Source organism: Rhamphochromis longiceps, linkage group LG7 (assembly GCF_057381845.1).
Source record: "Rhamphochromis longiceps isolate RC_006_pf linkage group LG7, R_longiceps_female_GT1.1, whole genome shotgun sequence".
In the NCBI taxonomy this organism is placed as follows: domain Eukaryota; kingdom Metazoa; phylum Chordata; class Actinopteri; order Cichliformes; family Cichlidae; genus Rhamphochromis; species Rhamphochromis longiceps.
In genome coordinates this window covers 45,875,436-45,899,817 of record NC_140563.1, presented here as the reverse complement: position 1 = coordinate 45,899,817, position 24,382 = coordinate 45,875,436, and the positions used below count along the sequence as shown (strand labels likewise).

Here is a 24,382-nt window from a genome sequence, read left to right as displayed (position 1 = left end):
CACACACACACACACACAAGCTGAGACAAAATTTTAGAATGAGGCAAGAGCTAACCAGACCTATAGGTAAGTAATTACACTTAAATGTGTGATGATGAATTTAGGAAAAAAAATCCAGCCATGGAAGTGTTGATCAGTGCAGAGAAGTATAATCCTGAGGTCTGTATTTGCACACACACAAATCTGAAACATCAAAGGAGTTATAATGAAGATCATCTTTTCAGAGTATCAGAGGCATCTGTGTAATCTGTTTCCCTTCCTATATGTGTGCAAAGAGGTGCTTTGACCAACTAGCCCTATAATATAGATACTTTAATATTAACCGCAGTAAGTGAAGTCTTACAAGCTTCTAGGGCCCCCGTAGGCGAGAGCGTCAAAAGTTCATGCCCTCTTTTCAGTGTACACCCTGGAAAAACAAAAAGACTGCCTAGTGTGAGCTAAGGCTCTGCCACTAATAGGACTGATTGTTACACAGTGGCTCCACCTGTCTCTCACTCCAATTAGTTGTTCCAGCCACTGCAGAGACATATTGCAAAATAGGGCCGAAGAAACTGAAAAGCCCCCCCCCCCCTCAAAAAAAACCAAAAGAAAATGTAGCCAGCGTGAAACATAACTACATGTCCATTTGTGTAGGGAAAACAAAGGATGAAAAGACACAGTAGTTGTCTTTCAGTTTTACTTTAAAAAGCAGCAAAGGGCAAGGTGAAACGAGTCAACCAAAGCACCTGCTTCCTTTAAGGTTCACCCAAGACTGTGATGCTGTGAATATGTAATGTTTCCCATATCGCGTGCTCTTTAACGAGCTCTAATAGAGTGTGTGCCCACTGAATGTCATTCCTAAGCAGCAGGGGGACATTTAATAGAGAGACCAGCTCGGGCAACATATAATGTGTCAAATCTGTCAAGAATAATAAGAAGTGGAAAGTGTGAGCCCAAACTACCACACTGTGAAATAAAACAAAAGCCAATTAACATTTTAGTTGGTAAACAAACAAATGTCTTTAATCTTGTTCCATTTTCAGCTGCCAGAGGATACGGTCTGCTGTAATTCAGAGCAAACAAAGCTGTCAGGATAACACAGATTTATTTAAGAAAACATAACACAGTTGGAAGAATTGTCTAAATTATTAAATTATTATAATATTGATGTTTTTCCTCTCTATTTTTTGAACCTTAAATATTTTTTTCTTTCTTTTCTTTTTTTTTTTAAGCAACAGTCTTAATACAAAGACTGCACAAGAAATTTTCAGAACAATTGGCCCCTGTGCTGACAGCCTATTTAGACAAACAACAAGCCTGTGTTATTTATTTGCCCACTGAATCCCCTTTTACGTGGTCCCTGCCCCTGGCTGCGGTAACGCAAGAAGGAAAGGATACAGCCCAACCCTTGGAACAGTTATTGGGCTTCATTCATGCACCTCTCTACGGACTAGTTGACACAGACAGGTGGGGTTTAAATGGCAAATTAACTGCCCGTAGATGCCCCCAGAAAGAATCTCTTCACTACGCCTAGACGCTCTGAGCCTTTGTGATTAATGGTGTCTGGACAAATTTTCGTTTTACAGCTTTATATAAATCAGAGGGAATTAACAGAAGGAGCCGGCCCGCTGCCTCTGCTCAAACTACCTGCTCTGTGTTGTTGGAGTGTGATTGAGACGGGCTGCGGGGTGAGAGCAGGAGGGAGAGAGAGGGAGGGAGTCTTCAGCACATATTTTCCATGTGCGGCCACACCCCTCCCTCGACTGCGGTGCTGAAAGCTCTTTTGTGTGTTTGTGAGTGGTGTGAAGGCTACAGTGATAAAGTATTCACCACAGAAGTTTAACGTGCACGGTCACTAGCAACTTTTAATATTAAATTTGTGCTTAACTTAGTAGCTTCTTTGTCATTGCAAATTAAGGTGAGGCTTTAAAAGTCCTTTTTAAAAAAAAAAAGTCCTTTTATTTAAAAGACAAACAAACAAACTCTTAACTCTTTAAAACATTTCGATTCTCTAACATCAAATAAGCACGAAATCAGCAAATATAAGACTGAGAGGCTATCCGTTCACTAACATAGCAAAGACACTGAATGGAAGAAGAGATGAAAAGATTCAGTTACCGTGATTCCTCCCTGAGCACATGGCTGCCTAATTAAATTAACTAAATGAGTAAATGGAAAAAGGTGTACGTTTTCTGACCAGACAAGGACACACAGTAGCTGAAATGTGTGAATCTCACAGCTGGACTTACTCAGTAAAATTCTCACTTCCATGCTGGAGCAAATCAAGGACACTGACCTTTTGCTAAAGTAGATTTTTTTTCCATCAGAGGCAGTTTGGTAATGCCTAAAAGAGCAGTAAAGTTACGGGTGGTGCACTGGAGTTTTAGCGTGCTAAAACACACTTCAAGATCAAAGGTATTTTTGATATGGCTCTTACTAAACTTACAAACCTACAACATTTTTTTTGATAAGTCAGAATTTAGAAGATAGTACTGAGTTACATCATTTATTCTTGTCTGTCAGACTAAACTGCTGGTAAAATATGCCATGCCAATTTTTCCCATTTATTTACACATCAACATATTAAATTTCCTTAATTACCAAACTCCATCAACAAAGTCTCAATTTTACTCTGTTATCATAAAATAGTAAAGCCATAGGTAATCCCTGCTGTTTGTGACATAGTTAGGGAGCACAAAAACCCCCCAAAACAATCCAATATGCAAATTCTGCAGCCATGCAATCCAATTACAAACACATGTAAATATGTCAGCATTCAGGGGTTAAATTTGAAGTCACTGAAGGTCAAGTATGAAGTTTAATTTGACTCCAAAATCAAATCCTTATCCACTTGGCGAACAACAACAAATTATAGTGTCCAATACAACAACCACAAAACACACTTTTCCATTTATTTATTCTAATGTCACTGGCTTCGCCTCCTTGCACTCAAGGGGCTGCCCATAATAATCCCCGTGCTCTAACAAAAGCAGATGAGACATTCCTGTTTTCCTCCAGGAAGTTTTGAGTGAGTGTTAAACCATCTGCTCCTGTGGCTGATGGGAAACCCAGGGGCTTTGCAGTCTTGGCAGCAAAATCCTGTCTCTGGTTGCCTGGTTGACCCACAGTTCATTTATCAATCAGACAACTTTGGCCTTAATTAGAAGAAACAGTCCATCAGCTTAGATTGAGGCGCCACTGAAAGACTTATTTCAGTGGGAAAGGTAATTTGCTTTATAATACTCTTCTTCATAGTCTGCGTTCCCTCAAATCTGTCAGTCCCTACACATGGTGGAAAATATGGACACCTGTTTTTTGTCTTATGAAAAACAGATTTCAGCAGCTTTAGATGAAAATGAAAAAAAACAAAACACACTGAATCATTTTATTTTACACACACACACACACACACACACACACACACACACACACGTATATATATATATATATATATATATATATATATATATATATATATATACACACACACACATAGTGTAATTTCACAAAAAAAATGTAGCATATTTATAATTTTAGGCATCCCATTTGTTTTTAGACAAATATGCAGTACACTATAAGTCTAATACACAGAGAAATATTCATATCCTCAGTGTGGGAGTAATAAAAGACATGTGAGATGTTCATGATGGACCGTCTGTGAGAGAGAGCCACATCAGAGACTCACTAGTTTCTTTGAATATCTAACATCTGTGTGACATTATGAAGCCATAACTCAGTTGTACGTCTCAAACAATTTGATATATTATCATAAAGAACCCTCTCCTTCTGCAATTATTTAACAATCAATGGGATTTATTATTTTATTTTTCACTAAAAACCCTAACAATAAAGCCATACTTGATAATGCACACTTTAATATTACTTTCTAAGAATGCCGGGGAATCGCAGCTATAAAAATTCCAACAACTTCAAAATGCAAACAAAATGGAGTGCAAATGCAAAATCAGCTTTCAGAAGAAACTGAAAACAGATTGGTAAGCCCAAAAGAAGTTGTCATAAAATTGTACTTAAGCATTTTCATTGTAGTTGCATCTCCAAAATATTAAAGGAGGGACAAGGGTAGAAGCTTTTGTTGTTGGTTATTTTTATTTTTGCTTCATTTTTTTGTTGAAGCTATGAAAAATGTCATAAATGACAGTTTGACAGGCATAAAATAATATTTTACAGCATCAAGGTGATTCCTAAAAAGATACTTTGCATATTTCACCAGTGTGTCATCTAATTTATGGAGGGAGTCAGGAGAGAAGTACAACAGTGACTATCTACAGCCATCTGTAAAACACGGTGGCAGCTAGGTGTTCGGCTGCATTTCAACCAGAGGTGTTGGAGACTTTATCAAAATTTACAGAATTATAAACAAAAAAAGTGCCAGGTTTTGATCAATCATGGAAAGAACCTGACTAGCGGTGGCTTGATTTTTCAAGAAGCATGGAGAACTTTTCTGAAAACTAGTTAAAGAAATTATGAGAAACGCTTAAATATATATATATATATATATATATATATATATATATATATATATATATATATATATATATATATATATATATATATATATATATATATATATATATATATATATATATATCTCCATCAGCAATAGCTTATTTTGTGGCGTCCAGACGTGCAGTAAATTACTGGGCATTGTATTCCATGTAAATCTTTCTCCCTTGAGGTCTGAGTGCATTAGATCCGGAGCTATCAGTACCCTTTCCCCCTGACAGTGTTGTTTGCTCTCTTCCAATGATAGCACAATGAAAACACAGGAAGTAGCCTCGAGAGCGCGGGGCCTGCGATCGATGTCTCTGTGTCCAACTATAAGCTAGGTGATGTCTTAACAGCTGCCTTCCTCACTTCTCAAACCTCTCTTTCCCTGCGATAGCCCGTCAAGCTTCCCTCAACCACTAATGTATCTGAATGCAGTGTCATCCAGCGCGTCTCGCATCAGTCGATATATACTGGAAATGCTACCCATCTTTGAAACATCACTCCTTCACTTACTGTAAGTGCACATCACAGAGGGCACCATCCCCACAGTGCTGACAAGGAGGAAGACTACACCAGGCGGCCCCAGCCATGACAGAGCATCATCATATGCAACCACAGACATAGTTTTTACTACTAAAATTGCAGTGTATAGACTACGTGTCTAAATTGGGCTCTTATTTTAAGATATGAGCCTGTATTTCACATCATTCCAGGAGTAAGAGATACTTTAAAAAAGACGTCGCTGGGAATGGAGTATGATAATGTGCAGCTCTGTTCTTATGTCCTTTGATACTTCTTGGCTTTAATGTTGACTTTTATGAGTTCTGGGCAACAAAATCCATAATTGCTGCACACTGGCAACTGAGCCATATAAAATAATGAAGGAAAAAAAAACAACTAAAAAAGAGTCTAAACAACTCCTGATATTAGGTACAAACATAACTTTTTGTGATATGATATATAATGATTGCAAAGACCAACTAGTAAGTCAGTCTGGCTGATGTATAACGGCATTTCCAGAGAGGATAGGATGCTGTAAAAAATCCAGTAATAATGTTTACATGTTTCTTAATAAACGTCAGAGAAATGCAAAGGCATTAGATACAAATGAAAAACTAGATCCTCCTACTGTCAGTGCACAGAGATCCAAGGATGGTGATGGATTAGTCAGTAGGCCACAATTTCATATATTCGCGTATATTTTTTTATCTTTGCATGTTAGACTATATTTGTAATTGTGGATTCTTCATTATCATTTAAATGAAATGAAAGTAACTGTGCTTGTCTCTGGACCATTCAATAGTATTTTCCCTTTTGTGTCTGGGTTTCAATGGGCCGATGAAATTGTTCGTATGATGTATTGTCCGTTTAACATGGGTTAAATAGTTGCATTTTTGGGGGGGGGGGGTTAAATTAACAAATGGGGTTACATTGATTTGTATTGTTAAAAAGCATTTAGGGGGCATATAGCAGCAGTTTCTGCCAAATATCTATTTTTTACTTGTGAACAGGACCATAAGATGAGGCCTACGTTTTCTCTTGCAGAAGCAGAAAGTGTCTGCAGTCAGAACACACTAGTAAAATCCACTCTGACTTCATGGAAAAGTGTTGATTTCTTCAAATGATTGTATCTGGTTGTTTTCTACTCTCTTGACTCTTGGTGTTGGCTGTGAAGACTGGAAAGTTGTTGGCAGAAGCTTCTTATTAGACTGTTCCACTTTAAAACCTTCTGCTTTCCATATTTTTCACAAGGTATTCATACACCTGGTTTTGGTTATTGTGATACATCAAGCTTGGGAAACTATTACACACATAAAGGTATATGCAATGTCAAATGGCACCATTAAGATGTGGAGAGTGTGAAGAAAATTTCAAGGCCAAATCACCCAATGCTTGAGTTGCCCACAGACCGTATTATTACTGTTGTGAATTCAGTACATGGTGTTTTTATTAGGTTTCGAGCAAAAAAATTATACAGCTACATCTAATGTATTTGAATACACTTAAAAATATAGCTATTAGTTCTCTTTGCAGGGGTGTTTCCTGGGATTTGGGAGCTTTGGGGTGTTTTTTTGTTCCACAGGTCATTGGAATATTTAATCAGAGAGAAAATCAGTGTCCTACAACACATTGGGTGTGATTTATGCACTTGAGGGCTGCCTTATGTCATTGGACAGGTTTATTACATGAAAAGTGGCTGCTCAAGAATTTAAATATAATAGTGCTGTTTTCCTCCCTTTGTCTGGTTCTGCTGGATGTTTCTTCCTTTTAAAAGGGAGTTTTTCCTTCCCACTTTCACCAAATATTTTCATAAAGGGGTCATTTAATTGTCTGCTTTTCCCTATATCATTGAAAGTAGTCGTATATATATTTAAAGTATATATTTAAAGTAGAAATACACTGAGCCTGTACTTTGGTACAGTAAAATACTCAAGTGCCAATGAATCTACTGTTGCTAGATTGTTGTTGTTAACAGTACTCTCATGCAGTGGCTTTGATGGGGGCACCAGAGGAGACTACAGGGGCAACAAAACCACCACATGCCCCTGCTACTGAGAACAAGATGACAAATGTGGGAGGCATCTGTTCAAAGTAATACATACATACAGTTAACTGAGCTTCTAGATGCCAAATCCTATTAAAATGACAGCACACAAACAAGCGAATCCTACAGAACAAGAAAATCTCCTTACAATGTAAACACTGACACTGCTGTTGGCTTGGTTCTCAAAACTGAGTCAGGCAGCTGGGTACACTTTTCATACCTCATTAGTGCTTTTATTTTTTATTTCCCTGTCCAAGGAAACAAGCCCTTGTTATAGTGCATTTGTCACTCTTTACTGGAATAAAGGTTACTGTCTCAGTATGTCTGAATTAGTTAACTGTGACAAATTTCTACACTTTCCCCATGTTTGTCATGTAATTTATACCCACTTCTTATCTGATCTAACTTCCACTGACAGCAACAATAAAAGTGCATATTCCAATAATATTTTGAGTTCACTGTAGCCTCCCCAGTCATAGTAATTAATGGCGCCATGGGTCCTATGAGAGTGGGACCAGCTGCATGTTATGTCTTGTCACCAGTCCCAATCTGTTTGACACCTTCGGCCACATCTCTCTCTTGCCAAGAATACTGATGGAGTACTGGTCTGAGGACTCTTTGTGCCCACCCTCAGAGAACAAACACTATTAAGACTCGACAATGTGCCCCTCTGCCCATCCCCAGAGTGCAGGCAGTGCCAGCGTCTGTAACTGGAGAACAGAGAGCAAAACAGCTGCTCCCAGTCTATCCTGCATCTGCCACAACTGTGATTTCATGGAACAAAGCGAGAATGCAACCACACGGTTCGACTGGCTGTTCAGTCACACTCCAGCCATTGTCCCTGTCACTCTCTCTCTTTCTGTCTACCTTCTCTTCTTATGTCAACTGATGGCATGGATATTTTTCTAACATTTTCAATCTATCATCAGCAATTTCTCCGCCTGGTATTTTTATGCTCGCACACTTCACTGTATATAACATCTTTCACCCCCACTTCACACACTTATCCTGTAAAGCAGTGGTGCACCCAGTTGGTCACCAAGGCCACTGCTTGGGTTCTTCCAACTGACCGATCAGGGGGGTTTGAGTAACTAGTGTCCCAAAGACAGACGCATCAGACAGACTGTAGCTACCAATTTAGCCATGCCTGCTATTATCATCTACAGTGGTCTGGCTGCTCCTATTAACAGAGGGGTGCATTAAATAATGTACAATTATGAAGTTAGGTGTCTCACAGAAATGTTTAAAAACAAATTATGCAAAATATGTTGTAAAATAATATGAGTAAGATTGGATTAATAACTAAAGAATATTTTTATCCAATCAGAGCGACAGCAAGACGCTAGTTTATAACACTGTTACACAAAACTCCTGGACCTTTCAGTGAACCAGTTATCATTGTTTCCTATTAATGATGGTTGTTATCAGTTCTTCTTGGACAGAATCATGACCTAAGAGCAAGATGTGGATCATTAGCAGCATTTCTGCGCATTTGAAGTTGATCTACTGCCAATGACACTTTAATTCCTTTCATTCCCCAGAAGTGTACGTACAGCATTAATGTCTGAGAAATTTCAAACAAAGATTTCTATCCGACTCATTAAAATTCTTATTCATAGATATTTCCAAGCTCTTTGACATTTTCTCAATGAAGTGTTGACAGCAGCTCTTGAAAGCACACCTGAACACTGCTCCCTTCGTAGCTGCATCTCTTTACTACACAAGAGCGGAAGGGATTTGTCAGACTATTCGATGCTCTGTCAGAGTATTTGTGTCTTAGAAAGGTAAAAAAATTTTCACATACCCACAGGCAAAAAAGTTTTGTTTTTGTGTTTTGTTTTGGGGTTTTTTAACAGATGATGTTTAAACAGAGCAGGGTTAAGGGTCCCTACACTGACAAGCTATTGTGGTGTATAAACAGGATATACATTTCTGCAGTCAGTCCCTTGTTTTTCCTCCAAATGCACATAGTTCATTTGATAATTAACAGCTCAAATATGAAAAAAATATGAGAGGAGACACGGTCGCTGCAGGAGTTAAACCAGGGCACTGGTTTAATTTCACATTACTACATCAAAATACTACAATATTAACAAAAATAGCATGATAATAATCTCATATTTGGTAATTACATGAGTATAGTTGAGCCCTGCAGGCTTGTTTGCAAGACAAAAACATTTTATTATTAAACAAAGTATTTTGACATAATAAAACTGGAGCTTTTTTATTTTTATGATTTTGGCTGAGTTAAAAAAAATGCTCTTTATTATTCCTGTGTAATGAGAAATAATCATACACAACAAATTCTATCTGTTTGCTCGTTCACTAACATGCACAGGGTTTAAGACTCCTCCAAGCCTGAACTTTGGCTGGCAACTTTTTTGAGTGGAGCGGACTCCCTCTAGTGCACTTTAGCTTAATTAGGATAGATGAACACAGTGTGTTAGTCAGGAGGAATGAAGAATTAAAAGCACATACGACAACTAATAATGAAAAGACTTCTGGGACAGACATTTAAACTGGAAAACAAACTACGCAAGTTTGCCTTTTTTCGCCCTAACATAATGACTCCACTATGAGCCATTAAATCTACCACAAATTGGGCTCAGCTTGTACTTGCTGCTATAGTTAGATGTGGCAAGGCATGCAGCCTGTGTGGCTAAGTGCCCATAGGTACAGCAGATTGTCAGTCCACCAGACAAGCTGTCTAGGAAGGATCAATACAAGATTACAGACAAATCCCTCCCTTCAGACCTTGATTTCAATTATGCACAATCGTGAAGTGTTAAGTTTTCCCTTGCAAAGCTTCTTGAATTGTCCAGACAGGCAACTACATCAGCCTTCTGCTTCTCTATTTTACACAAAACAAGAAAACTTCTTCAAAATATTCGTTTTCACAAAATCTCAAGATAACTGTGTGTGTGTGTGTGTGTGTGTGTGTGTGTGTGTGTGTGTGTGTGTGTGTGTGTGTGTGTGTGTGTGTGTGTGTGATTGCCATCACCATGTGTGTCCATGCAGGGAGAGGAAAAAAGGAAACAGAGGAAAGCTGGCTCACACTGTTTGACCCCACAGTGGACGAGGCTCACTTTGCAGGGTTCTATGAATAACTAAAACAGATGATTGACAGAGTGACTGACACTCGTGGAAATCAACTAGGACGTTGGGTTCTATGTTGCCTGTAAAATATCCATAAAATCAACCAATAACAACTGGTCAGGCAGCACTTAATACAGTACACAAAAAATGTCAGATCCTGAGCAAACATCACCCTCTGAGGTTGTAAAATGAAGCCATTGCACAAGTGCCAAAAACTGCAGTTTTGAAAATGTCCACTTTAGGCTGGCTCCAAAAACAAAAGTCAATACCCATAGCTTCCTCCTATAAAAATGTCTAACCTTTAAAGTAAGAATAAAACGCTAAAGTGACCGTCAGTCTACACACTCAATTACCCCATTCCCATCTGTGACTACTGCACAGAGGGATGAGTTCATCCCTTACACACTGTGCATATTTTAGGCCGTCACACACACAGCAAGTGTCTTTCCAAAATGTTGAACTACACACATCTACTGACATTAACCCTTTAAAACCTACCATAGAACCCAGTCCGCCAGAGCTTACTTTATATTTTTACATGCTGTAGTGCCATTTTTGGGAGCATTTCAAGTTGCTATACATCAATACAACCGTTATAGCCCAAATTTTAATAATAGGTATGCATTAAATCGTTTTTGGTTTTTTTTACATATATTTCTACTTGGAGAAATTTAAGAGGTTTATCCCTCAAAACTTTAAATACAAAAAAGTTGCAAAACATAGTTTACAACAACAGGAAATTTATTTTGAGCGTCTTCATAGTTTTATTTTTGAGATACACCATTTTTTATATACTGCAGAAGAAACGAAAAACAATCCTATAATACAAATTTGCAAAGAAAACAGCATGTGCATCAAACTATTTAAAGCAGTGCAGTTTGAGTTCTAAGCATCCCAGAAACTATTTTAAAAACACCAGTAAAGGCTTATAAGGTCTACAAGTAAAAAACTAAATTTTCCGCGAAAATTATGTCACTTCTGGTTTTGGGCAGGTAATGGCGAACGTGCGATGGTTCCCGCTGACATCTATTTCAATGTAGGAAGTGTTATGAACAGCTGATTGGATCGGCAAAGCCTGTTTCTGGAATATTATGTTTTTCTTCCTGCAAGCGCTTTTAATGCAATTTTTGCAAAGCTATATGTGAAAGGAAACTGTGACCCAAGTTCATGGCATAAGATGTAAGTACAACTCCTCCGGTTTCATATGCAAAAAAAATTATTGCGCTAGCTTACATGGTTCCGGTTCTACGGGGATTTAAAAATTAGTTATGCAAAAAAAAGACCGGCTTTAAAGGGTTAATAAACGAATGAATGATTAATCCTTAATTAATGTTTCATAGAGCAGGAAGAGTGTGTTGTATTTGGAGAAAAACACATGTTATCACACATCATAATGCTATAATGATCTGACACTTTTTGTGTACTGTATCAAGACATGAAATCAAAGCAGTCATGATGATGAAGAAGCTTCTCGGATGAGAGGTGAAACGTCTTCAAGCAACTTAAAGAAGTCCAGACGCTTTTCTTTCCAAGTTCCTTAGATTTAAATATATTATTTACTTATATATCTACTGCAAGTTAGAACTGGGATGTATAAATCATGTATAAACATTACGACTATTAAACACCATGCTCACTGCTATATTGTAATAAATTAATTTATAATTGTCAAATTTTAATTAAATATTTAATTAACACTTAGAACCCAAAAATACAAATAAAACGTATCTCAATTTTGCACTAAAAAGATGACAATTATAGTATTTTTTATTGCTTTCAATTGTCAAAATGTGTCAAATTTGACCCTAAAACTATGTAAGCTGTTTTTTAAACTCTAAAAAGATTTAAATTTACAGACTATTAGCAGCGTGATCATCTTATCTAAGTCGCTGACCTACCCAACATGTACTAGTATCCCGTGAGGTTGTGTTTTGGAGCATTTTTAATGAAAATAACCAACAATATTATGGTTTAATGTATTTTACATGAACTGCATTTATGGCTAATATTTTGTTTTTATATTTATAGCAATATTTAGAAGCTATCCGTGTCTGTGTGATGCACCACACTAACCAAGCTATCAACTGTTAGCGGATAATTTAACACTTGAACCTGCAGCCGTCGTTCAAATGTGTTCAACTTACCAGAGCAACTATGAAAATGAAGCAGAGAGAAATGGTACCACGGCTAATGATGCTAAATCATGTGATCAACATAGCTCTTTACCAAAAGAGAGCAGACCAATCAATGAAAAGAAATAAGAGATACAACAGCCAGACTTACAAAATATTTTATATTAATCACGCTGATAACCCGGTTACTGGTGGCAGCTGACAAAAAAAACCTTGAGTAAAAACTTATACTTGCTTGGTCATTTTAAAGACTAACAAATACATCATCACTCCAGCAGTTTTAAAATGAAATCTATTGTAAAAAAGTTGTTGATTATCCACAAAATGCAAATGTTACCCACTTACAACAATCACATTTTTTAAAGGGAACTACTGGCTTTAATGCAAATCATGTAAGTAAAAATCAAAGCAGACCCACACATGCTGCGTATGCCCAAATAAAACATAACCACTCTCCACCCTTCAAACAAATGATAGACCAAACAGTATTTCTTAATTATAACACGGATATTTTAAACATATCAAACCACAATGGCACTGAGCCAAATTACTGTATTTACTTAGCTAATTCCGAAAGCTTTTAAACTTTGAAAGCAACACTGCCAAACTATCAACAAGAGGGGAACACACATCTGCCTCATCTGTCAACACATCCCAGCAGAGCCAATAACAAACCCTGAGCTCCGAGTGAGGTAGCAGAGAGGTCAGTGGACTGAGCAGAAGGAGAGGAGAGAATGAGTGTCTATTCACTGCATGCTCACCAGGCCTACACTCAGTCTGCCCAACCCCCTGGGAACTAAAGCCACAACGGGCAACCTGAAACCCATGATGTCATCCTCAGAAAGCACGAGCTACCAGGACCAGAGAGAAAGTGTACCAAACCCAAAGTCAACATCACACAATTGCTCGGTTTAATTGTATTTAAAGAGGAGCAGCTGTAAGAAATTAAGAGGTTCACCAGTAAAGTATTGTACCTGTGTGACAACATGCAAAATCTCTCGAAATCTGGCTGACTTATAAATTCTACACTGGCTCTAGTGGCAACCTTTGTTGCAACAACATAAAATGCACTACCTTCAAATAGCCACTTGAAGCTGGCTCCAAAAATGAGCCAAGCCCCTTTTTTGCTTATTGGCGTGGTCAGGTGTTGACTTACAAGTGGGTCCTGAAACTGTGGACATGCTAGAACCACTAGATGTCTGCTAGGTTTCACCTTTGCTAACGAGTCCCTGAACTGGACTTCTTGAGCATACTATGCTGGCATTGTTGTCTTTCTGAATACAGTTTTCTGAAAAATAAAATGGTTTTCTCTGTAGCTAACTGTACCCACAGACTGTCCAAGAAATCTGTGTACCAGTTTGTTTGTCTTTATTTATTTATTGTTGGTGGGGGCATTCAGTAATACTATTATTATTGAATCCATTAGTTGTTGCCATAATTATCAGGTTTTGGGTCTTAGTAACACAATTATACACTGTATATAAAAGATGGCATTAGACACTCAGTTTGAGCTTTTTGCCATCTTGGTATTCTGAAACCAGACAAGATTTCATTTTGTTTAGTGATTTTTTTTTTAGCTTTTGAAGCATTTTTTCTATTTGCTGGTGCATTTGAATTGTCAGAACCACAGAGAATGCAGGTTTAAGTCATGTCACATTTTAAATTTGAACCTCTGTCCATCCTTTATATACAGTCTATCACAGTACCTATACAGTGTATGGATGCTATTCTAGTTAAACAGTGGTAGCTGATAACTTAACGTCTCTTCTAATTGGGTTCACGTTTAGCAATGGCAAAGGTCAAATGCCAGATAAGTTTTGGGTATATATTTACGATTGCTATCCTTAAGAGAGATGAAGTCTTTGAGCTTTGACTGAAAACAGGCATAAAAAAATTCTCTTTCATGCCTCATTTGTTGCTTCTGCAAGCCATAACTGAAACACCACTTTCAAAAGATGAGGTGAAGAGATTTGGGTCATTAATAGTCATTAGTCATTTTATGCTAAATATATATGATTAAAATCTTTTTAATCAGTCGATAAATCTTTGATCAAGAAATCTGCTGGTTTCTTTTTGATTTTTGTTCAGAAACTGCATTCCTTTCTTTCTGCTTGTTCTGCTTGATGATGGTTCACATCTTATGAGGTTGCATTCACAAAACCTCGTCTTGATTGCTAACATAGAAACATGTACACCTACAGTAAATGGAAACATGCACTGCACTTCCTGTGCAGTCAAATAGAGGGTTTCCTTTGCAATATGAACATCTTTCTTATCACCCACATATCTTGTCCTTAACGTGGTCTTGGTTTCCATTTTCTAGCTGATATATCTCTGATTGCTCCTTTTTTTAGCTTCATGACCTTTTCACTGTCATACCCACCTATTCTCACCCCTTACAAAAAGACAACGCCAACTCATATTAAAAGGAAACTTTCAACCTTTATGCTTATTTTTCAGATTTAATACATTTTAAAGCAGAGAACCTAAAGAAATAACTTGAATGAAACTCAGATAACTATCATGCTGTGTATCTTATTACTGCTGCAATAAATTACTGGTTGCATGAATTAACTTATTTAAATCGTGTTTGTTTAAAAAGGGGGGATTAAAGTTTCTGTGAGTCTACAGATGACTCAACATGAAGAAATGTATTGTTAAGCGAGTGGCCTGGTATTCTTTTATAATTATATCCAGCCTGGGTTTGAGCCAATACAAAGAAAATAACTTTAAAAAACAATTTCCATATTACACAAATGCATGCTTTGTAAAGCAAATCAGACAGTCACACTGATTTGTATCAGTCCAAATTCATTTCAGAATTCCCCTCCATTTAATCCCTCTTCCAGAAAGTAGCCTCTGAGCTGCACTTGTCTGAAAATGAAAAGGTTAGTGGAAAATACAGATAAAAACACATACTTTTTTTCTCTTTTTTTTTTTTACACTGAGATGTAGTGATAAATGTCTTCAAATGGGGAAAGGCATGGCAATGTCAGTGGAGACCCAAACAGGCAGTATTTTAGTGTGTGTGTGCGTGTGCGTGTGTGTGTAGAGTGGGAGAGGACAAACGGTCAAACATGTCATCACATGCTACACATGATGGATGGCAGTTTCCGCCTTCTCCAGAAGTTTATGTAAAGGACTCCTACTGCTGTTCAGCTTAATGGTATCCAAGGGTGACAACCACAAGGGTTTTCATCTGAAGTGTCCGTCTAACACAGAAAATGAAACCTCAGGCCACTGCAGACTATATCACTCTTAACTGATGGGCTTTACTCCATCAATATCATTAGCTTGCTGCAGTGTTTTCAACCATCAACTAATTTAATCTTTTCAGCGCTGCAACCCATAACTAGCTCTCATGTACTTAATCCTATGGAGACAACAACGTATTCATCATGGAGATTGGGGTGGCCTGTTTTAAGGACTAACTACATCCTGTTTGAGAGTGAAGTGGGTAAAAAGTCACTGAAATGTCACGATGATCCTCTGCAGTATGTTATCATTGTTTATTGGATGCTAATCAGCAGTTATGGCTTTCTTATGATCTCTGCAGTTTGCATTTGAAGGCTCTGTGTAAAGGAATGTAAACAATCATGGTGACCAACTTCAGTCTCATTATGGCTTCTGTTTGTTTATGACACTAATCTGTGGTTGTTGGCCTTCAGGATGAAGTCATAATTGCTGCTGTATTTGTGTGTGTGTGTGTGTGTGTGTGTGTGTGTGTGTGTGTGTGTGTGTGTGTGTGTGTGTGTGTGTGTGTGTGTCACTGCAGAAAAGCAGTGTCCTTGGTTTTGATTGGCAATTTACTGTAATACTGTAAGCTATTTTACATCAGCCAATTCATAGTCCACTGTGCAGATAAGTTTTGTACAATTGTGTCACACACTGCACAGTTTTCAGCATGGCATACTTTCTCCTTCACATGAGGCATCAATCCTGCACCTTCATTGGACTGGCTTGTGATCAAAGTCTGTCGGATTCACTGGTGATGATTCTTCTTTATGGTTCAATGTCAAAGCAAGGAGACGGCACACTGAGTTATACATGCCAGACATAGAAACAGCTGTCCTGTCACTCCGTATCTAATGAAGACAGACAGTGGGTAAAGAAACGATTGGACGCAGTGATCCATCCTTTGAATTCACAGGGGACTGAGATGGCCATGAACTCTATTTGTACTGGGTCCCCAATATAAACTTGCGCATCTGCGTAAGACAATTACAGCCTGATTAGGTTTCTGCAGCAACATATAAAGTGAAACAAGAGATCTATAGCAAGAACTTAATCTTCAAAGTCTGATTTTAAGTATTATGTATGAATTTACCATCACATGAATGAATTAAATCATGGTGTGACTGGAAAAATAGCTTCGATTTACATTGTGTAAAATATCACCACTAGATGTGCGGTCATCTGAGATCTGTTTTCTTACCCCTCCCATTTCAAGTGCATAATCGTAGCTATGGTGGTTTCTGTTAGTGTAGGATATCAATCTTCTGTTTACCTCAGCTATCAGTATGTGTCAGTGTTTATTTACTCTGGAGGAGACTGTCAAACTTAGTTAAAAGAGTCCAAAACAAGTCGAAGAGTTAATAAGGCTCTGACAAATTCTTGTCCGCTTGCTGAGGATATCCTGAACTTTTCTTATGGTAAGCGCTGCTGTTTTTCCTGCCCTTAGCCTCTGTTAGCTGCTGTTAGTCAGCAAAATTGGTATGGCCCAGATCTGGCCCACACAATGTGCTTACACATGGCCCGCATACCGCAAAGAATGACGGCCCTTTGGTGGCCCAGATCTGGTTTGCCAATGGTGGGCCATACATGGGCCAGCACAAGGCCAGTTGCAGACACACTGGTGGTCCTTTGCTGGCCCATGTGTGGATTATCTCTGGCAAACCTGGTCTGGGCCACCAAAGGGCCGTCATTCTTTGCAGTATGTGGGCCACGTGTAAGTTGTGTGCAGCCATGGGCCAGTTGCAGACACACATGACAAAACTCTGTTTAGACAGTGAATGGACTGATTCTTATATAGTGTTTTTCAACTCTACCAGATTACTCAAAGTGCTCTATACAACATGCCACAGTCACCCAATCACACACTTTCTCTTAACTGAGTGCTTTCTAACTACATTCACACTCACACTCTTGACATGCAGACTGGATAAGCCAGGGATCAAACCACTAACCTTCCAATCAATAGGTGACCTGCTCTACGCCTGAGCTACGGCCACCCACTGGCAAAGATGAGTAAACCCTCACTAGGTTTTGGATATAGTGTAAACTCACAAACCCGTCAAACCTGCATTTGAAACGTTGGCTACCATAGCAGTATAGGATTGCAACATGGCATTTGGGTCTTCTAACTAAAATAGGAAAATAGGAACATAAATAGTGCATCATTGCCAGACCTGGCCTACATCTGGTTGACATACACTCTGCCATAACACCGGTCAGTCAGAAGTGCCAGCTTGATGCCGGATCCCGCCAGACCTGTTTTCTATGGGCCTGGGCCACATAAACCAAACCACAATCGAGCCAGATGTGGCATGCCATCACATAGACAGTGCCATCTATGCCAGGCCTGGCCCATATCAGGATGACATACGTCTTATCATGCCAGAAGTCAGCCAGCAGTGCTGGCTTGATACCAGATCCGGGCCAGACCTGCTTGCTATGTTGGCATTAGTGAAACTTCATTTATAGTGAACCTAACATTGTTGGGCTCAGACAATTTGCAAATAAACTTGTATAAGATGGGAGAATATGATGAAATTGTTTATCAGAGGGAGCATGAGATATTTTTTTGGACACTCAAGCCTAACATTATAATGTTAGCTTAAATCCCTCTGCTGTTGATCTTAAGCTAGCTCACTGTCAGCTATCAGACAGGAGGTTGCATGTCAAATCTGCTGACAAGAAGTAACTGTTACAATATTGGGACCAAATGAGCATGTTTATGCATGTTTTTGTGTGTCGGTGCCATGATTTCAGTTCAGGACATGAGGGTTAACTTGAGTAGGAAAAGGATGATATTTTCTCCAGATGTGCATCACGTTTTCTTTTTCCTTCGCGTTTTCGCTTCTTTGGTGAAGGGGAACCCTTGTCAGATGATAAAAGACAGGTATGATGCTTCATATCTTGAGTTTGAATTACAGTTTGCCACTAAATCACATAACCAGAGTAGTTGGAATGTATTGATGACTACTGCCATTAGACAGCTATCTCTACAGATGCACATGCAAGCGATCCTTTCAATCATCAACCTGGTAATTAAAACTGTACCTATTATAGAAGGGACAAACAGAAGCTACAAAACATTTAGTATGCTACAAAAAAGCAGCAGCAAACGCAACATATGTTCAGCACTAAGTTGCAATGATGATCCTCCTTCTTTTTTTCAAATTTATTCATGTAGTGGACTTCACTTGTACTAACCCCTTGTACTAAACTTGACAAACATGCACGCAAACAACAGAATGTACCATTCCAAACATGTTGGAACAGACAAAGTTTGTTCTGAGTGAAAACCCTAAGGGCTTTGTCCTTGCCAGAGCATCTCTCAACCCCCATCTTCTATCCCAACATCCTTCATCCTTCTGATGAAACCCTGGGGAAGGTTCAATTTTAGGGACTAAACTCCAGCTTTGCCCCTAAAGACTGTCTCTCTCCCTTTGCTCTGTTTTGCTTGGTTTAGGCCAATTTACTGCTTGCAGTTATACTATTACCACTGTCAAGCCACCATATTCCCACAAGAGCGAGAGAATATTCCCACAGTACAGTCCTGATGTGCAGCTTACACCAACACTGAAACCTAGTAAAACAACACTGAGGAGGACCTCTACGAGCTTTGCCAACAGGCCTTATTGACAAGTTAAGACCATTAACTTTATTCGCTTGTTGACACTGGTTTGCCGCGATGCCCCATCATCAGTCAGTCTTGAGTGCTTTGGATGAATCCCAGTCAGACCTGAATCATGAAGCTGGAGGCAGATCTGGGAAACAGCGACCACAGTTCAGTCCACACACAGACAGTGGCCAAAAAAACTCTGTCTCCTCTCTGTCCAAAGCTGTCAATGTGACTGTGGCACTCCTGTCCGTGATTGATGACCGTGGCTCTGCATATTTCTGAAGCTGACACGTGCTGCCTCTGTTGGCCGGGAGTCCTCTCTGTTCTATTTTGTTTACATTATTCGTCTTATTTCTCTGACCAGCCCAGCTGTCGAGTGCATATGGAAGGGGTTTTTTTTTTCCATGCCCTCAGTTGTCCAGGTATGTGTAACGAAATCTTGAGTTCTGTTTTGAAAACCCTGGGAGTTCCAGTCGTTTTCACATTTGAGGTTTTTCTTTAAGCTCCCCCACCTCCGCCTTCCCTCTCACCCACTTGTACTCCCATAGAATTGTCCACCCAAAGCTTCTAACTGCTTAATTTGTAGCACTTCCAAAAAGTAAAACAAACATAGGTTTTAAAAAAAAAACAGTGGGCACCACCCAGCATCTTGACCACTTTATGTAATGAAGTAAAAAGGCCTGTGTGTGTGCCTACATTATTAGCGTTTTTAAAATCGGGCATTTTCAGCTTACCTTTTACGTTGGCATCAGAGAGAAAAAAGTTACTGACTTTCCAATTTCTTCATGTTTTATTCTCAAAACATGAGCTTTCGGTTTGATCCTATGAAAAAATGACCAATCATGTAGGTGGTTGTTTAAAACACATAACTGTTGCACTTGTTTCATGATACAGTCTTGCAGGTTAGTCACTCAAACTTAACTAGTTATTTCATCTTTTGCATAACCCTAAACTGAAGCAGCTGATGCTGAAATCAGACAAAGATCAGGTATAAATGTTAGGTTCTTTAAACAGAAAAAAAGTTAATCGAGTTAACAAAATCAGACCCACATACGAGTGTGTGGATCCAACATGCTTTCAGACCGCACAAAATGTCCCAGATTGCACATTTTCAATGCTTTACAAACAGATGCAAAGTATCTTGCCTATGAGTGAATTTGACAGCAAGAAAGAAACTAACCATGAATTCCTTATACGTCTACATGCATACAGTAACAAGGTCAGTAAAAAGGTTGAAGCAGTAGAGTACAGAAACCAAGTAACCGTCTCCTGATCCTTAAAATGTGATCTGTGCATTGTGGCACAGCAACATTGGTGCGTGCAGCTCCACATGTGTCACCACACAGAATAAATTAACAGCTGTAACTTCTCTTAAACACCTGCAATAACAATCCAGCGTGTAGCAGGTTAGCTAGCTTCTCTGCTCTCCCTCTCTTTCTTTGCATTGTCATTTGATCCAGCCTCTGCCCTACGTAAAATTCTCAGAGCTACAGAAGAGGTTTGGAAAGCAAAGCAGAGAGGCCGGTCTCTTCTGAGTCTGGATACAACCGTAAGTAAAGATGAAAGAATAATGAAAGATTGATGTGGCCAAAATGTGTTTCCCTTGGACGTTAATTTAGAAAGCAGGACATACTCTCCACTGAGTCTGTATCAAGTCTTTTTTTAGACCACAGTTGGAACTGAAATACACACAGAGTTGCCAGTGAGGCTGGGTGGCTAAAATAAATATGCTGATATTACTAAGCAGTCACATTTAAAACAACGAGTCTTCCAAAGGCGTCGCTTTAGTTGTTTCCCATATCGTCACTTGAGGGCAGACCCAACGCAACTTGAACTAATTTATTTAGAGGAGCCTGGAGCTTTTCTTTCACTGATGTCATCAGTCATCTTTGCCGCAAATACAGAAAACAAGTAACTTAATCGCAATTGCAAACACCACTACCTGGGTGAGTCAAATTAGGCTGAATGCCAGCGAGTAGCTGTAAAAGGTTTAACGGTTAAAATTTCAAGATTTCCAGAGTAACGTGATACACGATAAACTTCCACACAGAACAAATAATCTCTTCTGGAAAACAGATCACAAAAAAAAAAAAGAAAAAAAGTTGGGAAAGCCTTGAAAACCATATCAGCTCAACACAAATGCAAACAGTTTTAACAAAGGACAACAGGTGTCATTGAAGTGTAACTGTCCACCAGAGACATATTCAGCAAACGAGGCTTGGCAGCTTGTACCTGCTCTCATGCAACATACAGTAACTTGACTCACCTTTTGTTTGCTGCAGTAGTTTATTTAATCTGAGGTTATAGTGCTTTTCATGAAGTGTTGACACGAGTTTGTCACCTGTTACCTCTTTTGGCTCATTCCCTAATCTCACGACTAATCCCAAACCCTGTCAGGGAATCCACCGTGTGTCGTGTCTGACAATGTATGTGTGTGCTTGTTTCCAAATAAAGCAGAGCGAGCAGCTGGGATCCAAACATCACAACAGAAGCTGACGACATGGTGAAGTGAACAATTAATCTCCAAACGCTGTGAACGCGACTGACAAATGCGGAACACTTTATCTTGGCAGGATCTTCTCATGCGGTTCAAGGTAATGCTATTTTTAATCATCGGCACACAGAGCGCTTCATTCTTCACCGTATGTTCCAGGATGAGACTGGGTCTTTAATTAACAGATTAGCATTGATATGAGATGTCATTCTGAATACAGACTCACCTGATCTGATCTATGCAAACTCAGCTTCTTCTGCTGAAGTATCCTCCTCTTCTATCCCCTGGCTTTAAAATGCAAATCTCTGATGTCAGCACATTTCCTCGCAGACTGCCTCACAGGTATGACTCTGAATACCCTCTGCCCTCTCCCAAACCTGCTGGAAAACAAAAGACACACACAAAACCCATTTTGCAATCTGTCATCAAGGGCTGGGAAGCAGGAAAAATACGCATGAGACAGAAATTGATTTCATGTGTTTCTCCATCTCCTCTCGCAGTCTGACTGGCACTCACTGTCGCTTCCTATTAATCAGACGCGGTGCAGAAAAAGGTCGACAGCAGAGCAGACATGCTGAGGACCGTAGAACAAAGCTTTTCAGATTAGTATGTTGAAAGATCAAACTGTCAAATGAGATCAGGGTGACATGTTTTGAACGAGGTGAAAGGCAGAGCCCGCTCTTTATACACATATAAGGAAATATGAACTTCTCAGGAAAAGAAGGCAAGCGCCATGAAACATATTTCAGAGACCTTGAGACAATATTGTATGAGCAAAATTACAGTGAGCCACAGCTGGGTGCTGAAGTGAAACAGCGAAGTTCCCTCACGATGGAAACAGGTGACTCGTACTGTGTTTCTGGGTGGTCTCGGCTGACCTGTATTTTCTTAATAAACCAGTAAGTTAGGGTGTAATTATAGGCTGTCGAGCTGCCAGCGTGTCAGACTTGTATGTGTGGGTGAAAGTGCTGACAGTGTCATATCAGCTGTGTGAACTTACATGTGAACCATATACACACAAAAATGGAGAAAATATTTGCATAACTGTAATTTTTTTGTTTTAGTATCATCTTTTTTTCCACCCACGCAGACTCACACAGCTGTCTTTTATTTGCCAGGATCCAGCAGCAAATGGTGATACATTGTGAACTTTAACACACAGATTCTTGACATTCTTTATGGGTGTGAGTTACTCTCCAACTCAAACTGGCGTTTGGCTTCAGGACGCTTTTCTTTCCGGACAGCAGGTCACTGTCGCAGAAGGAGTTCAAGCAATCCTTTCCCACATATACAGGCTATTATTGACCTCTCTACATGCAGGAAGTCCATTTTTCACAGTCTTGCACAGGTTCAGCTCCCTGACTGAACACCACTTGAAACAAGGACTCCAGGTTTGGAGCTGCATCAGCATATTTTGCTGTGTATGACGGGTCTTGCAGTGGCACGCTCAATGTTGCTTAATGTAAAAGGAATGCTAATTAAACGATGCAACAAGCCAACTCAGGGCTGAAACCAAGATGCAAAGATATAAAAATGTATTCATGAGCTACTATGTTTATATTGCTGAAATGCACTATGCAAGTAGGCTGAAATATTTTTTATGCAGGAAAATATGTAGAAGTATCAATCACAAGATGACCTTCCATAATGCCACTGAGCTCTCAGACCGCATCCATCCTGAAAGAGTATTACATGTTTTTATACACTCACCGGACACTTTATTAGGTACACCTCCCTTTTGTCTTGAGAACTGCTAAAATTCTTTGCATCATAGATTCAAGATGTTGCTGGAAACATTCATCAGAGATTTTGGTCCATATTGACATGACAGAATCACACAGTTGCTGCAGATTTGTTAGTTGCACGTGCAAGACGTGAATCTCCTGTTCCATCCAAAAGGCACTCTATTAGATTGAGATCTGGTGACGATGGAGAGATTTGAGTACAGTGAAGTCATTGTCGTGTTCAAGAAACCAGTTTGAGATGATTTGAGCTTGATGACATGGCACATTATCCTGCTGGAAGCATCCATCAGAAGATGAGTACACTGTGGTAATAAAAGGATGGGCATGGTCAGCATCTGCTCAAGTAAATTGTGGGTTTTATATTGTTCTCAGTTGGTACTGAGGGCACCACCTCAGTGAGTGACACCCAGAGTGGTTTCTGCTGCTGTAGCCCAACTGCTTAAAGGTTTGATGTTTTGTGCATTCAGAGATGATCTTCTGCAAACCTTGGTTGTAACGAGTGGTTATTTCAACTCTTGCTATCCTATCAGCTTGCTCCAGTTTGAACATTCTCCTCTTACCTGTGGCATGAACAAGGTACTTTTGCACAGAGAACTGACACTCACTATTTTCTTTTTTGTGGAACATTCTCTGTAAACCCTAGTGATGGGAAAATCCCACTAGATCTGCAGTTTCTGAAACACTTAGACCAGCCAGTCTGGCACTAACAGCCATGCATGGTCAAACTCGCTTAAATCACCTTTCTTCCCCATTCTGATGCTCAGCTTGCAGGTTGCCTTGACCTGCAGCTCAGTGCATTTAAGCACACACACAGTGCCTAAATGCACTGAACAAAGTGCGTAGAGAACAAACTGTTATCTATTAACGAACAGTTGAACAGGTGTACCTAACAAAGCGGCTGCTGAATGTAAACCGGATAAAGATAAATCATACTGGGAGGTAAAAATTGTACTTCACAGTTAAAAAGGAATGTGGAAAAGGGGTCCTCTTGTCTCATCAGTCAGACCATGGCTATCTTCACACCTTCATTTTTAC

General features: G+C 39.2%; 1 protein-coding gene across 1 annotated transcript in view; it reads right to left on the bottom strand.

Annotated features, from left to right (window-relative positions):
• bmpr1bb (bone morphogenetic protein receptor, type IBb) overlaps positions 1–24,382 on the bottom strand; it is a 57,129-nt gene that overhangs the window by 27,869 nt on the left and 4,878 nt on the right. The window contains exon 5 of the mRNA XM_085413895.1: positions 21,829–21,982. The gene's annotated coding sequence lies outside the window, so the exon portion shown is untranslated. The remainder of the gene's footprint in view (positions 1–21,828; positions 21,983–24,382) is intronic.